The 17,198-nt window shown below is 43.7% G+C and overlaps 3 non-coding genes across 3 annotated transcripts; 2 read left to right on the top strand and 1 right to left on the bottom strand.

Annotated features, from left to right (window-relative positions):
• Positions 1–5,670: 5,670 nt before the first annotated feature.
• trnag-ucc (transfer RNA glycine (anticodon UCC)) lies at positions 5,671–5,742 on the bottom strand. Its single transcript has one exon. It is a non-coding gene; the product is annotated as a tRNA-Gly (tRNA).
• Positions 5,743–7,987: 2,245 nt separating this feature from the next.
• LOC138233677 (U4 spliceosomal RNA) lies at positions 7,988–8,129 on the top strand. Its single transcript, XR_011187606.1, has one exon. It is a non-coding gene; the product is annotated as a U4 spliceosomal RNA (small nuclear RNA).
• A 4,818-nt stretch (positions 8,130–12,947) lies between these two features.
• trnag-gcc (transfer RNA glycine (anticodon GCC)) lies at positions 12,948–13,018 on the top strand. The gene has a single exon. It is a non-coding gene; the product is annotated as a tRNA-Gly (tRNA).
• The last annotated feature ends 4,180 nt before the right edge of the window (positions 13,019–17,198 follow it).

The raw sequence follows: 17,198 nt of genomic DNA, 5'->3' as shown, positions 1-17,198 counted from the left end.
CCCTCACAGTAAGGTCTGCCACTCGTATCCAGGCAGACTAGTATATGTTTGGTGCACAATTTATATTAATAAATGTATCTAGTGTATTGAACCTCTGTGTGTGCGTTGTTAGTTGTTCTGACGATTGATTTTCTAAAAGCCCCAACAAACAACCTTGTGATTACTGCTACAATTAATAATTGTCTCAGTAAACCCATCAAACCATTACATTTAATGGCGTCCCTGGGTGGGCGAGTTTAGAATGAAATGAGAATCCGCGGCTTCTATACGCGAATACCGGGTGTGCTGATAACTGCGTAAAGAAATCCCCCTGTTTTCTAGCGTTTAGTGTAACGTGTGCTGATTGGAAATCCATCTGCTCGGGTGTCTAGATTCCATACTGTATTTTGGAAAAAGAAAAAAAAAAGTAATACTCTTAAAGTTTCTCTGACGTAATGACAATGGCTGCTAAAATGTCTGAAGTGGAGTCGCTTATAAGTACTATTTCTAGCGACGACAATCCTGGTTACTGGAGTGGTATCGAAAAGTTGAACTTTGATGATATTGAGAAGCTGCAAGTAGATTTAGTAGCTAAGGTAGCGAACCAGCTTAACACAGGAGTGTCTGTGAACGCAGTTCTGGTCCTATCGAGTTTCACCTTAAATCTAGCTAAACAGCTGGAACTGTCTTTGTCCGAGCTGACAAAGTTTCAAAAGCTTCAGGGAACGCTAGAAAGATATAAGGCGGAGCGAGTCGAGTTGTTGGATATAATCAGAGAAAAGAGAGTGAAAAATGAGGAAAGTGAAGACTGACTCAGGGAAGTTTTAGGTAAATTAGATGACTTGTCTGCTAGAGAAACTGCGGCTGAGGTAGCTAGGAGAGACCTGGAAGCGAGCTCGAAAGAAAAAGAAAAAGAAATTGTGAGTTTAAATGAGCTCAGCCAGGAAAGGCAAAAGGAGTCAGATGCTGCCGTACTGGAAGCAAAATAGACTAGATCCCACTTGCATGCCAGCCCACCTAGCAGCCCGGAGCGCTCACCCAGCGCGCCGGGAGGAGGTTTCTCCCGGCCAGGGTCTGTGGTCGGATCGGCATGGGGGAGATCGCTGAGTCCTGCGCGAAACGCAAGGGCGAGTCAATTCAGGCATAGACCCCCTGCTCCTGATCACGGCCGTCTCCCTGCCCGCGGAGAAACCGTAAAAATTAACCTCCACTCCCTGAGGCAGTTAGCCAAAGATGTAGAAAGGTTTGACCCGTCAGTGTCAGGGAATAATGTGGAGACCTACATCGATGAGCTGAGATATACTTTGCAGTTTATGCCCGAAGCGTCCGAACAGGAAAAGGCTATGTAAGTAAGGAAAACTACCAGCCGAGCGGTCCACGAGTGGATGTCTAGACAAGGACCGGAGGTCTGTAATAGCTTTGAGGAGCTGTGTCAGGCAATGATCGGAGAATTTTCGGCTTTTATCGATCCCATAGCTGCCGTGGCTGCTGTGCACCATATTAAGCACGAAAAAGCTGAAGCCCCTCGCGACTATTATCAGAGGCTTAGGCGCACTTATTTTGCAGGGCGGAATGAAGAGGGTTGCGAAGAGAACGTGAATTTCAAAGGTTTATTCATTGCTAATCTGCATCCCTCAGTCAGGAAAATGATTGTGATGCACACTGATGCAAAAGCGATGAAAATGGCTGACATTAGAAGGTTGGCTCAAAAAGCCTGGGGAGCTGAAGTCTCTGCTTCCTCAGAGCGAAAACCTGCTAAAACGGCCGTGTTCGCCACTAAAGCCAGCAGGGTTGACGACTCGCCTCAGCTCGAGGCAGCTGAGGTTCCTGAGCTCGCTAAGCCCCGGCGCAAAATAGGCAGGCAGGACCGCACTAAGCGTCAGAGCCGCCGTGAGCGCTACGGGGAAGGCAAGGGCTCAGGCAGAGTCTATCATAAGACTGGACGAAGGGAGTCGACTGCAGCCCGCCTGGCCAGGCTTGAACAAGCCCTGCCTGAGAGATCAGGACAGGGTAAACCTTCCGCACCGAATGCCAGAAGTGTGAATGAGCTTAGGGGGACCACGCCCCTTCTCACTGGAGGAGGCGGGGATCCGTCCCAAGCCCCTCCCTCAGTCTATCTGATTGGGTGGGAGGGTTCCTGCCTGGAAGAAGGCTGTGACTCTGAGTTGGGCGCTGACCCCGCCCCTGAAGTCAAAGAAAAGGCAGGCTTCCAACAATTCTTAGGGAATCTCAGCCAGAAAGGCAAAGCAAGGCGTATTTATATCAAGGTTTCTCTTGAAAACGTCTTAGATAGAGAAGCACTGATTGACACTGGGGCTGAAATTAGTTTGATGTCAGCCGATCTACTCAGCGAGCTCAAACGAGTAGCGAAAGGAAAAGGCATCAGACTTAAGGTAGAACCGTGTAAAATAGATATTTCCAGCTATACCCAGGATCATGCCAGGATCACACACCGAGTGTGGGTGGCACTTAGGTTCGGGCCAATGAACGTGGTGCATCCTGTTTACATCTCTAGGTTAAAAACAGAGCCACTACTCATTGGCCAAGACCTGCTTGACAGGCTGGAGCCTCTGGTGGACTGCCAGCGTGGAAAATTGTGGGCTCAGGTCAAAAACCCTAAGCCTGTTGCACAGCAAAAAGGGGGATTCAGTGGTTATGCTGTGATCACACAGTGCCCACTGAACACTATAGCTGAGTTGGAGGTTCCTCCTGGTTCCTCTGGACGAGAATAAATGTCTCTTCTTGCTTTCCAAAACTACAGGGAAGTCCTGCCCAGGCCAGCACTCCCACGGTCTCCCAACTACAGGAGCAGTGCTCCGAGCAGCTGCTTGACCCGCCAGGTAAAGCACACCCCCTTTTCATCCCTGAAGAAGAGTGGATCTCCCTGTCCGGTAATGAATGGGAGTCCTTTCTGTGCACCCTGGTACCTCAGGGGGTCCAGGACTACCACCCCATGGTGGTGGGAGGGGGTCCAGGTGGCAGAAGTGCAGGTTGATGATGTAATTCTTAGCCTCAGCTCTGAGAAGTCCATAATCAGTGAAGGTCTGTTCGAGGACCTGTCGCGAAGCTGTCAGGTGACCCTGGTGACGCAGTCACAGGTTCTGTGGTGGGCACCCCCACCTCATAGGTCCATTTGGAGCAAAGGAAGCTGTGTAGCTTCCATCTCCATCGGAAAAAGGAAGTTTGCTCACTACTTCCAGGTAGCACCTCAGCTGACCCATTCGGTCTGCATTGGTGCAGACCTATTGGTTCGACTGGGCGCCCAGCTGGACACAGTAAACAGTGTGCTGTGGAAACGGGTGGACCCAGATGCCCACTCTCTAAGCGGTGACCCCGAGAACATTCGGTCAGGTCAGACGATTCCTCAGGCCTGCCAGGTAGTAAACGAATCGGACCTGATCGTTCCTGCGTCAACAGCAGGGTTTCCGGTACGCCTTGTCCTAAAGAAGGGACAGAGAATGGACGCTGAGATGGTTTTCTTCCAACCATCAGCTCAGTTTATCAGACTGAACCTAGCAGTCTGTTGTACCCCCAGACTGGAACGGAATGGCCGAGCCACCTGCCTGTTGGTGCAGAACATAGCAAAACAAGATGTCAAAATCCCTGCTCGCACTGACATGGGACTGGAATTGACAATAGTTTCTATGATTTCGAACTGGCCATCCCAGTACTGGGGCAGCTCCCTGGTCCCTTGGCTTCATAAAAGCGCCCCTGTAATAAAGAAATTAAATCCAAAATCAAGAGGGCAGTTGCCTACTGAAATACAAGAAGTCATCAATTTTAACCTAGCAACACATTAAAGGCTGCATCTATACAAGTGCGATTCTAGAAATGCTCACCAGATTACGTTTTAAGAAGGAACTGCGCCTCAGGTTCCGCCGAGATCTTAACTCGGATGGCAGGATTCAGAGTCCGGAGTGTGGACTGATGGCGAAGGAGGGTCCACATACTGTGGATCCCTCAGTGATCTTCCGCGTATTCAAACCGCCAGCGTGTGACTCCCCTGTCCCTGTGACCTCATTGCTCTGCTCTTTCCTCTGTGCAGCCGAGCCCGACTCACGGTAAAGTGAAAAAAAAGATGCCCTCAACGTGAGATTTACTCTGGAGCGAGGATAGATGTTACCTTTTTATCATTTAACAGGATGTATGTGATGTGGCGACTACGTTCAATTTTGTATCCTCTTTAAAAGATTAAGGACTGGGGTGAGCGTGATATACCACCCTTTCAGCTAAGAACCCGACTTGCGCACCGTTTAAGCTGCATAGACTCGGTCGTTTAACTCTTCTCCGTTAGCAGGGTTAAGGTTAAAGAAAAAAAAATAGCTGACTCCTTTTTTTTGCCAGCCGCTAGCGCTGATTAGCAAGGCTTGTATTTCATGTTTTGCAAGTTGCATCCATTTTAAGAAAAACAAGTCGCGTTAAAGACAGGAAATGAATACTTGCATTTAATTAAGTCTAGCCATAGGCGGGGATCTCCTGTTTACTAGACAGGCGCTTTAACCAACTAAGCCACGGAGCCCCAGGAGTGTTGTCCTTTTGCAGCCACTTGGACACACCACTCAGACACATCTGCATTCGGTGTGTGCTCCGCCTGCTCGCTGAGCAAGTTGCCACCTTTACATACAATAGCAACATCGACACCAAGAGAAAGGATGACAAATGGCTTTTATCTGGAACTTTTCATGTCCAAGGAGCTCAATGTGCTTTCTGTGTACAACAGGGCCACTGAACTCCACACTGGCCACTGAACCACAGCAGTGGCTTGCTGGCTTGACATCTCCCAAGGAAAATGTTGAAATCACATGTGGAACAGGAAAATGACCCTCGAGTACGTGGGGAAAAAAAGAAAAAGATCATCTGGAGCGCGCCAACCCATGTCCGGACAGCCCAGTTTCGTCGACAAGGTGGCTGAGTGGTTAAGGTGATGGACTGCTAATCCATTGTGCTCTGCAGGCATGGGTTCGAATCCCATTCTCATCGCTCTCCATGTCTGACATGTGTGCCTGTTCGACATCGGCCCTCCTGTTGTTTGCTCCGGTGCTAGAGCCGTACATTTTCTAGCAGTGGCTGAACATGGTATAGTAGGCCAACGTCGGTATCGAGCAGTGACAGTAACAGTACTTACTGCGCCCCATAAGAAATCGTTTGTCCCTGTTCAAAAGAGATTGTGCGATGTCCTGCGGCGTTCGTAAAGCAAACCTTTGACAGTTTGAAAAGAGGAATTTATTCTGCTTCCTGTGCGTGCAGTAGTTACAAAGTTGAACGTCTTTACACGATCTGCTGCAGTTTTCAGTGGGCGGGCTTTGTCAGATGGCTTGAAAAAACGCACTGTGTTTCGGCTCGGGAAACATCATAAGCAGTGTCCTGCATGTTTTCTGTGTAAAGCTGTCTTTTAACGCATACAGAATTCATTCGAAATCATTGATTTCTCCAATTAACAAGGGTCCCTTTTTGAACCTGCGAGAAGCATTCTTTCAATGTAACAGATTTACTCCGGGGAAAGCCAGCATGACATTAAGAGTAGCTCAAGCTTTCAGCACCCGTATCGGACTGCGTGTATGCAGACACCGCTCAGAATCCCCTGTAAGATTCTCCCTCAATTCCGTTTTTCAGTGCTTTAGCTCTTTCAAAAGGCTTCGCTTTGCTAGTCACAGTCCAAGGCTCATGACAGCATTTGAAAACATTCGCCACTGCGTTGGCCGGGAATCGAACCCGGGTCAACTGCTTGGAAGGCAGCTATGCTCACCACTATACCACCAACGCACACCCACAGGAAGCCTGCAGGACACCACCAGAGAATGCTTTTTTAATTTTTTTTTTATTAAACATAGAATTTACAAATACAAATACAACAAGAGGATCAGAGTCATGTACAAGAGAAAAAAAACGCAGCAGAAAAAAGCATTTAACTACCAGAGGTAATTAAGTAATTATGTGATCAAATTGTATATTTTACACGTATCATATTTTCCTTGCTTTAATATTTCTCAATTATTTATAAACTTTAGTTTCAACATGCATGCGTTTCCTGTAAAAAATAAAACTCAGCACACAGTTTTTCTTTTAACAACATTTCGAGTACCTCTGGCATTCATGAAAAAGACATACACAAAAGCAAATAACTAACTCTAAGACTGTCTAAACTATTGAGTTTTTCAAAGAACCAGAACTATAACAGTCCTTAACACTTAACTACACCATTCCAAACTAACACTAAAGAAACACTAGTATATACTGGTATAACAAATATAACCAAACATAATCATTAACTGAGCAGTCACTGGGAGCAAATCTCCTTCCCGTCCACAAAGGCCCTCGCTCCCACAAAGTAGGCTCTCCTCCCCTCTCTTCTGGCAGCTTCAACCTGGGGCCACAGCTGGTTCCTGGTGCTCCTGTCCGCGGCAGACAGGTCCTCTGCAAACCTCAGTTTGTTCCCATTCAAATACTCATTCCCCCTCGCCGCTCGCCACAGCATGTCCCTCGCCGTCCTCTTGGTGAACTGTATTATAATCGATCTGGGGCGCACTTGCCCAGACATGTTCGCTCTCCCGAGCCTGTGAACAAAGTCAATGGCCGATATTACGTCCTCCTGGTCCGGCAGGGTCCTTTTACAGATACCCTTCACTGTTGCAACAAGGTCCTTATCACGTTCCTCTTTAACTCCAAATAATTTTAAATTCCATCATCGACGGTATCTATCTACATCGTTCACTTTCAATTCAAGTTCTTTAATATGCTTTTCTTGTTTGGTATTTACTTGTTTAAGAACTTTTACTTCACTCTTTAAGTCTTCAACCTCTTTAAACACACAGTCCATGGACTTTTTAAGACTTTCGATTTCGACTGTATTAGATCAAATCATTTCCTTCAGCTCACCCATGCTCTGTGCCATCATGTTGAAGATGTTGGTCTGGAGCTCCTCCAGCGTCAGGTCGCCCCTTCCTCTCTTGGCTGCCGGGGTTTTCACAGGTGTGCTGGGCAGGGACTCCGGCTCTTCCTCTGGCAGCTGAGTCTCACTTGGGCTGCGAACGCTCGCGTACGAGCGCATCTCCAGCACTCTTTCCACGTCCCCTCCAGCTGCTTCACTTTTCCCTTTAGTTGCCATCAATTTTCTTGTAGTGCTATACATATACGATTGAGGTTTCTTAGACTTCTCCTTCGAAGACCCAGCACTCTCTTTTGTTTTCCCAGTGTTACTCATATCGAAATTCTTAAACCTAAAAAAAATCGTTTTTTTTTCTTTCAATTATAACTGAAGTTTAAACAAGTAGTGTTAAGTCCTTATTTTTCTGTAGTCAAAAAAAGCAAAAATTAACATTCAGGTCATGAAAAACTCAAAAAAAATCCTCAACCACTAAACTTTACCTCCCACCTGAGCGCCATCTTGAACGCCCCTACCACCAGAGAATGCTCACGATTTCGGAAGCTGTCTCCGGGACGTGCTGATTCCACACATCCTGAATAAATCATGATATTGTTAGTTGCTGTAGCTAGACGTTCAAATGAGTTTCATGGCCAGATGGACTGTTTCCTCCAGCGGTATAGTATTGCAGTGAGACAGCACGATGCCTGCAAGACTATGTCACGCTAAACGCCACAGATTGTGTTTGTCCGTTCATGTCAGTCATCCTGCAGCCACGGGAAGTGGGACACAAACATGCCGCAATGCTTTCAAGACGTTAGGATTTGTTTGTGCAACATCCGAGAAGAGTACTTGTGGCTTGAATGTGAACTGTACGTGCCCGCCCCCTTTCCTCTGTAGTGCATGAGTTCCTCCCGGCATGCCCTTCGTCATTGTTCTGTCATCTTGTATTTAAAGGGTTGTATTTCTGCTGCTGAAAAGAATCAACGGGTTTCTTTGTTCCCAACGGAGCCCTTGTCTGTCATGAAATTCTTCAAAACCTCAAGCTAGAAGAAGACGACAAATATGAAGCGTTACAGCAACGACATGCCATGAGACGATTGATAACGATTTCCATAGGATCCCCGCGGTTGCCTGGCAACCGTCAGCTTTGCGCAGTGGCAGTATCGTAGCCTGTGAGGTTTAGCCGAGGCGGGATTATTGCTAGTTGAAAACTTTTCCCAATACCCCGCTTCCGCCGGTTTGCAATACAATCGGCGAAAGCAATTTTTGACAGTCTCGTTAGAGACTGAGCAAGGTGTTTAAAGACAGATTTGGTCATGGTGACATCATGGTAGAAAGAAGCGAGCTTGTTCCCAGTGGGCATTGATTCGTCGAATATACGTATATTTACGGTGAAATTACGGCTATACGTATATATACGTCGCCTCGAAGTATAATCAACGTCGAATTGCAACCGTAAAATTGACGACATTAACAAACGCATATATAACGTCGAAAACACATCTAACACAGTGCCTGAGGCTTTTTACTGTATGTATCGTGTGTGCCGCAACTAGGAGTATACGGCACTCTGCACAGTGTACGAAGTAAATTATTTTCGCAGCAATTAATTTACACGTGTATAATAAATATAGTAAATATAATAAATTAATTACTGCGAAAATAATTTACTTCGTACACTGTGCAGAGTGCCGTATACTCCTAGTTGCGGCACACACGATACATACAGTAAAAAGCCTCAGGCACTGTGTTAGATGTTTTTTCGACGTTATATATGCGTTTATTCATGTCGTCGATTTTACGGTTGCAATTCGACGTTGATTATACGTCGAGGCGACGTATATATACGTATAGCCGTAATTTCGCCGTAAATATACGTATATTCGACGAATCAATGCCCACAGCTTGGCATACAAGGGTTTTGCTGAGGGGGTCTTGCCACCTGCCTGAAAAAAAACAGTAAAATGTTTCAGTGCCTATAGAGTTTCTATTTTTATTTTCTTGACAAAAGTCCCCCATCAGTGCGCGGTGCCCGAGGAAAAATCTGTAGGGGGGCGTCTGAAATTCTGAGGGGGGAGTGATATTTCGGTTGAAACGGAGCTGTACGGTGCAGCTACCCAAATGAAATCTCGCAGCTATGCCATTGATTAGTGCTTCATGATAGAAGATAACGACTAGCAATCTGGTATTTGCGATGAAGTTCAGTTTCACATTTTTCGTCACTCTCAAGGTTTGTATTGCCTGGAGCGAAAAGTACCATAAGCGTTCATTTTTGCAGCTACATGGACGTTCTGAATCGTTAAGAAAAAAATGTTGTAAAACCAACAGAAAGCACAGACTGCTATAACTAGTCCTAGTTATATAACGATTTTAAGTATAATGATAAACTACTGCAAGGAATCGGTCCACCTGAGCAAACAGGATCGTAATGTTGACACTCAATAATATGTGCAGTTCCTGGACGGATAGCCCTCCTGCCCATCAAACAGACTGAGTGACTGTTCGTGTCATTTAGTGTTGTCTGACCATTGACAAAGTACAACTATTTTTTTAGGGTGCAAATTAAGTTAGGTAAATCTTTTTGCCCAAAACTGAAGGGGCGACATTCCCCCCTCCCCCTGTGATGCCAGGCCTGTCCCCATCCTATTCCATAATGTCATTATATATAATACCATACAACAGTGACCGATCCTTAATATTTGCATGCGTTAAAATTGCACATCAGCTCATAGCAGCGATGTATTATCAATGTTAAATTTCAACCATAATATCGACAACATTAATAAACGCATACGTTGAGAAAATATCGAACCCATCATATTTTCCGGTTATATACCACAATGCATTGCTAGTATTCGTTGGTCACCATTTTGGACACGTTTTTCAAACGTAGAAGTATATCCGAAAATATCTCAGCAATCCTCTTTTGACGAGTAAGTATGAACAATAATAATACTATCTGAATACATACAGATCTTTCTTAATATTATTTTGATTAAAATAGTATGTGAATAAGCAAAAAAAATGGCACATAAAATAGTGTGAATGGGGAAGATGACACAAAATCGTTTTGCCGTTTCTCTTATTCTTATTCTATGTTGTACTTTCAAACTTTGGGTACTCTTTAATTAGGACAGACTTTATTGCTCAACTGCTATGATGCAAGCCAAATTTTATACATTTATTTCAGCTTTGAGCTTAGTAAACCGTTCATTTTTTAGATTATACTAAAGAAGATATTAATCATTATTTATTTGGGAAGTAATATTATATAATTTTCTCCTAGCTGCGGTGCTGAAGTCCCACCCTACATCAACAGAAAAAGAAATAAAGGAGCACGCAATGTGTTACTTGAAGAATGCATATGCAAGGCAGGGGGCCAAGAGATCTGGACTCTGAAAATAATAGGTTTTTGGTTCTAACTGTTAGGACAATTAGACAGGGTTTGCAAATAGTGGACAAAAATCGTCTTAACTTCCATTGTAATATTTTATATTTTATGTAATATTTTTTTCTTGGAAATATAGAAGTTGTACATTTTAAAATGTATATTTGAATCAAAATGTGGTTTTGAGTTAGTGTGTTAATGTAATTAGTTTTCTGTTTGTCATTACTATACTGTATATTGGAACAAGTAATAGGTTTATTCCATGCTGAAAAAAAGAAGAAAGAGAACACAACGTTTCGGCCGTGGAGCCTTCTTCAGGTGTGAGAGAGACAGGGCAGTAGGCAAAGGTAAAGTAGCGGGAGAACAAAGGTTGAGAGGGAGGAGGAGTGAGAGGCGGGAGCAGGGGACAGAAAGAGAGGCCAATCAAGAGGTGTGAAGTCAGAATGGGTGCAGAGAGGTGTGAAATGAAACTTCCAATGAATGGAGAAAATTTAAAAGAACAGTAATCTGTCGTTAAGGGAAGGGAGAATGTGTGATCCTAGCTGCAGAATAATTTTAGTTTCGGTGGTCTTTCTGATGTATGAGTTCGGAAAACCGTCTTGGAGAACACAGACGGAGAGATTAGAGTGGTCGTGGCCGTCAGAGTGGCCGTCAGTATATTGTATATTGCCGTGGCCGGCAATATACAATATACTGTATATTGCCATGTTACCAGAATTTGTAGCTGAAGTTTAAGACTAGTTGTGTTTTTATGATTATTGCCCATATGTTGATTGTTGATTGATTGTATACAATGTATAATTTGAAATACATATGTTTCAGGTGTGAATGTGTATTTTCAGAATACATTTCTAAACCTAATCATTGGCTTGTTTTACTTGTTTCTACACCTATAAAATCTATCTTTGATGTATAATAGACCTCTACCCATATACGTATAATAGACCTCTAATGTTATCCGTATAATAGACCTCTAACCATATACGTATAATAGACCTCTAAAGTTATCCGGAACTCCAACCATATATGTATAATAGTCCTCTAAATTTATCCGTATAATAGAACTCCAACCATTTATGTATAATGAACGTCTAAATATAGACGTATAATTGACGTATAACTTTAGACGTATATTAGAATTTCATTCTAGACGAATTGTAGACCACATTTAGACGTCTAAGATATGCGTTTAATAGACGTATATTATACGTCTTTTGCCCAATGGGTTACGTCTCAACAGAAACGCTCTTTAGCTCTTTCAGCGTTATGCAGAGAACATCGTCTGTCGAGATCACTTTTGAGTCAGCGCGAAACGCCGTGTGCTGTCAGTTTGATTTCATATTGCTCGTAGCGGCGCCCGGCTTTTGTCTGTCAAACGTTAGGTTGCGCTTCTTCATGCTGCATCGTCGGCATGAGTGGAGCTTTATAAACGTCTGTACTTACTGCGCCCCATAAGAAATCGTTTGTCCCCGTTCAAAAGAGATTGTGCGATGTCCTGCAGCAAACCTTTGACAGTTTGAAAAGAGGAATTTATTCTGCTTCCTGTGCGTGCAGTAGTTACAAAGTTGAACGCCTTTACACGATCTGCTGCAGTTTTCAGTGGGCGGGCTTTGTCAAATGGCTTGGAAAAACGCACTGTGTTTCGGCTCGGGAAACATCATGAGCAGTGTCCTGCATGTTTTCTGTGTATAGCTGTCTTTTAACGCATACAGAATTCATTCGAAATCATTGATTTCTCCAATTAACAAGGGTCCCTTAAAGGATGAGTCAAAGTAACGTCTAATCGGATTAGTTTCCTTAGAGCTGGTTCAGAGTTTGCTCAAGAGTTTACCTTTCACAGATGCGCAAAGAAGAATGTTGGGGGTGCACGCTTCAAGGCGCCTTACAGCTGTAGGGAGTGATTCGAGACGATTCATGGCGTGTGCTCGTTCCCATATATCGTACGACCCGGGATGCAGTGCTAGGATGACGTACAATACCGCTTGGGCACGTAACGGCGTTATATGCAAGTGCAGGACGTGAGGGTTTTCGTTTGTTTGTTTTGTTTTGCTCTGCTTTGCTTTGTTTTGCTTTCCATCGCGTTGGTAAGAGCGTAAATAAAAAGGCGATTCCTGCATCTACCACTAATGTAAGAGCTATTTCAAGTGCGACGTGGTGCGGCTTTTCAAATGCTTGTGGGCATTTCTCTGTTGTTGATTCTTTTTTTGTGTGTAACAAAGTGGCATTTTCATGTCCGGACGGGGAGACTTTATCATTCCGACATGAAGCCACCCTTAAGTCCTCTGAGGCGTGTCTGTCTGCAAGGCTTGTATTTTGGAAATGTTTTTTTGAAACGGAGAACGACTTTGAAATAGGCTTCCGCCGGCGCCTCGCGATCCAGGTAAGATTGTAGCAAGAACGCAGCTGCGGTGGGGCTTGCTGTAGTCGTGGCTGAGTTGTTAAGGCGATGGACTAGAAATCCATTGGGGTCTCCCCGCACAGGTTCCAATCCTGCCGACTACGTTGTCCGCCTTCAGTCGGTGTGTTTCGGCACAAGCAAAGAAGCGCGCCTCTTTGCTGTTCCTGGTGGTTTTAAAACGCCCAATCGCTTGTACCCGCTGCCTTGGAAATAAGTTCTTCAGCGTCCGCAAATGGCATTTTGCAGCTGGAAGCATATGTCGACGCGTTTTGCACAGAGCACCAAAAAAGCGTCTTTTTTGAAGGCCCAGGCACTGAGCATTGGTGGTTCAGTGGTAGAATTCTCGCCTGCCACGCGGGAGGCTCGGGTTCGATTCCCGGCCAATGCAGTGGCTTTTGCAGCGAGCGGCTCCATCACTTGCATCCCCTTGCAACTCGCAACTGAAAACCCACTGAAGCTAAGCAGGTGTGAGCCAGGTCAGTACCTGGATGAGGATGAGCTACAGGGAAAAACAAAGCTTCCAGCTGGAAGCGGTGTTAATGGTGCCGGCGGGGGGGCGCTCACCCTGAGGTCTGTGCGGGTCCCAATGCCCCAGTATAGTGACGGAGATGCTGTGTTGTAAAAGGGCGCTGTCTTTTGGATGAGATGTAAAACCGAGGTCACAGCGCTCTGTGGTCATTCAAAATGACCACCAAAACCTTTGACAAAAGCTCTTGGTAATTGATGGTCTTCAATAATGCTTCTCCTTTAGGTACATTTTAAATCAGCTGAAAAATGCTGTGAAATGGGGGGGCACTTCAGGCCAGTGTAGGATTTGGGTTACAAGAACCATGAAACTGCACGAGAAAGCCCGTACACTGAATTACACGGCTTTCTATTCAAAGGAGGACAAAAGAAATTCCCTGAGTTTGATTTTTTGCAGCACAGAGAGGAGCACTGTCGTGAGGCTGGTTAGCTCAGTTGGTTAGAGCGTGGTGCTAATAACGCCAAGGTCGCGGGTTTGAGCCCTGTACGGGCCAGGTCTAGGTCCAGGTCCCTGTTTGTGAAACAGGCAAATGACTGTCTCAGGGGCCCATTCCTCATTCTCAAGACACATGTATGCACTATGTACACCGTGCATTGAGCAATAGGGACTGAGTACACCACAGGTAAGGTTAGAAGTCATTCTGAGGTGCCACATGTGAGGGATACAGCTAGGCATCCGAAATGTAGGGTTTGAGACCCTTCAGGAGTACTGCATCCTCTGAGACAGACCCTGTTAAACAAATGATCATTTCTTTCGGCATTAGGGACTAAATATACTAAACATATGATGCTAAAATGTTATTTTCACATATATTAATGTAATAAATGATTGCTTATGCTTTATAAACAAATCTAATTCAAATAAAAGCTTAAGTTTTGTATTTATCTTGTACCATAGAACATGATTTTCTTTGTATTTCAAGCCCACAAAGTGTCCAAATGACGCACTACATGATATAAGGAAGATTATCACATGCATATCGGTATTATCTTTCTTATGAAAATGCATTCCTTTCATTACCTATTACTTTTTAAAATGAACTCAAATTGAGTATAATGTAATAATTTAAGTAGAATAGATTCTAATAATATAATGATCCAGTGTTTTGCACTACTTCACTGCTTCACTGCTCTATGCCATCTGGAAATAAATCCTCAGACTGCTTACTGCCCTGGGCATGTACCAATAAATTAAAGGAGCACATCTGTTTATCACTGCGTTGAAGCAGGAGACACACAGTCTCTGCAAACACATCCTAGATACAGTGTTCCAGCACCTTTGACCTCATCCAGAACGTATCATTTCTTGAAAGGGATTGCTGTCCGAATGCACATCTGAATCCCAAACAGAATCTCTAGTAAAATACGATCATTTGTGAAACAGGCAAATGACTGTCTCAGGGGCCCATTCCTCATTGTCAGACACATGTATGGAATGCTTTCACCGTGCATTGAGCAATAGGGATTAAAAACACCGCAGGTAAGGTTAGATGTCATGTTCTATGATCATTTCTTTCAGCATTAGGGACTAAATATACTAAACGTATGATGCTAAAATGTTATTTTCACATATATTAATGTAATAAATGATTGCTTATGCTTTATAAACAAATCTAATTAAAATAAAAGCTTAAGTTTTGTATTTATCTTGTACCATAGAACATGATTTGCTTTGTATTTGAAGCCCACAAAGTGTCCAAATGATGCACTACATGATATAAGGAAGATTATCACATGCATGTCGGTATTATCTTTCTTATGAAAATGCATTCCTTTCATTACCTTTTACTTTTTAAAATGAACTCAAATTGTGTATAATGTAATAATTTAAGTAGAATAGATTCAGGTAGGAAATATAGAGTCATGATGTTTATGGCTGACATCATTTCACATGGGTGAATTTTAAGCTAAGAAATAAAAACATTTACAATGAAGATACCATTGCTTAATTTTAAATGCCTTTAAAAAATAAATACCTCCTGAGAATAATTTGCCACTCCCAGATCCTTGATAAGGTACTGTTTGAATCCAATCAGGAGAGGAGCATCCAGGGAGTGCTTTCTATAGAGTCCAGCTTGGGCCACTCTCTTCCGGCCTGCTGATACTTTTTAACTACTCAGGGCCTGTAAGGATATAAAACACCGGTTTAAACATTTTATACCTATAAGACAAATTAGAATTTTAGTAAAAAATAGATACATCTGAAAAATAAAAAAGTCTTACTGCTGATAGAGTTCTTCAGAGCTCACATCTTCCCCTTCCTTATCCGCTTCTGTTTCAGTTTCTAGAGCAGCCTCTGGCATCTCTTCCTCCTGGACAGCGGCCTCTTGCTCAGGGCCGCTGGAATGCAGGTAGATTCTTTTCAACATGCTTTTACATAATATGTTGTAACAATGATTTCAAAAAGAAACTACAGAAGCCTTACACATACACGCCCTCTTCAAGTGAGCAGGAAGCTGATCAAGAGTATTCAGGTACATCTTGCACACCAGGGGAATCCGCGCGGGTTTCCTTTGAAAATAAATAATACCATCTGTGTATAGAAACAAGACTGATTTCTTAAATTATCCTTAATTTTCTCTCTCATAGTTTGAGCATAATGATTTTATTGCATTTATATAAAATGCAATAAATAAATAATGGTTTCATAAAAAAGTGAACACTTACTTGGTCTCAGTCACAGACTTTCCAATAGAAGCCATTGTGGAGTTCAGCAACTGCAGGTCCTAGAAGTGGGGAAAGAATTTTAAAAGAGAAATTGAATTACAATACAGAAGGAATGGCTGAGGGTTCACTGAAATATATAAATATACAAATTCCAAAGACTGAGTCCATATAGAAACAACTACCTTTCATTTTCAGTATAAGAAAAAAAAAACATTATCTTCCAAAGCATCATAAAATTGTCCCTTCTTCCAGACTCTACTTCTCTCTTGTAGTAGTATAGCAGACCTTTCCAGGTGAGCAGATCACAGAGTCCGAAATGAGCTTCCTCCATCAAGCAAAGTACCTGAACATGACTCTGTCATCATAAAAGCGCCCCTGTAATAAAGAAATTAAATCCGAAATCAAGAGGGCAGTTGCCTACTGAAATACAAGAAGTCATCAATTTTAACCTAGCAACACATTAAAGGCTGCATCTATACAAGTACGATTCTAGAAATGCTCACCAGATTACGTTTTAAGAAGGAACTGCGCCTCAGGTTCCGCCGAGATCTTAACTCGGATGGCAGGATTCAGAGTCCGGAGTGCGGACTGATGGCGCACGGAGGGTCCATATACTGTGGATCCCTCAGTGATCTTCCGCGTATTCAAACCGCCAGCGTGTGACTCCCCTGTCCCCGTAACCTCATTGCTCTGCTCTCTCCTCTGTGCAGCTGAGCCCGACTCACGGTAAAATGGAAAAAAATATGCCCTCGACGTGAGATTTATTCTGGAGCGAGCCAGTGTTGCGCATAGCTGCCTTCAAAGCAGTTAACCCAGGTTCGATTCCCGGCCAACGCAGTTGCGAATGTTTTCAAATGCTGTCATGAGCCTTGGATTGTGACTAGCAAAGCGAAGCCTTTTCAAAGAGCTAAAGCACTGCAAAACGGAATTGAAGGAGAATCTTACAGGGGATTCTGAGCAGTGTCTGCATACATGCAGTCAGATAAAGGTGCTGAAAGCTTGAGCTACTCTCAATGTCATGCTGCCCTTCCCCGGAGTAAATCTGTTACATTGAAAGAATGCTTCTGGCAGGTTCAAAAAGGGACCCTTGTTAATTGGAGAAATCAATGATTTCGAATGAATTCTGTATGCGTTAAAAGACAGCTATACACAGAAAACATGCAGGACACTGCTCATGATGTTTCCCGAGCCGAAACACAGTGCGTTTTTCCAAGCCATTTGACAAAGCCCACCCACTGAAAACTGCAGCAGATCATGTAAAGACGTTCAACTTTGTAACTACTGCACGCACAGGAAGCAGAATAAATTCCTCTTTTCAAACTGTCAAAGGTTTGCTTTGCGAACGCTGCAGGACATCGCACAATCTCTTTTGAATG

This window comes from Lepisosteus oculatus, unplaced genomic scaffold (genome assembly GCF_040954835.1).
Source record: "Lepisosteus oculatus isolate fLepOcu1 unplaced genomic scaffold, fLepOcu1.hap2 HAP2_SCAFFOLD_70, whole genome shotgun sequence".
Taxonomy (NCBI): domain Eukaryota; kingdom Metazoa; phylum Chordata; class Actinopteri; order Semionotiformes; family Lepisosteidae; genus Lepisosteus; species Lepisosteus oculatus.
Note: the sequence above shows the minus strand (reverse complement) of the source record. Positions and strands in the feature narration are given on the sequence as shown.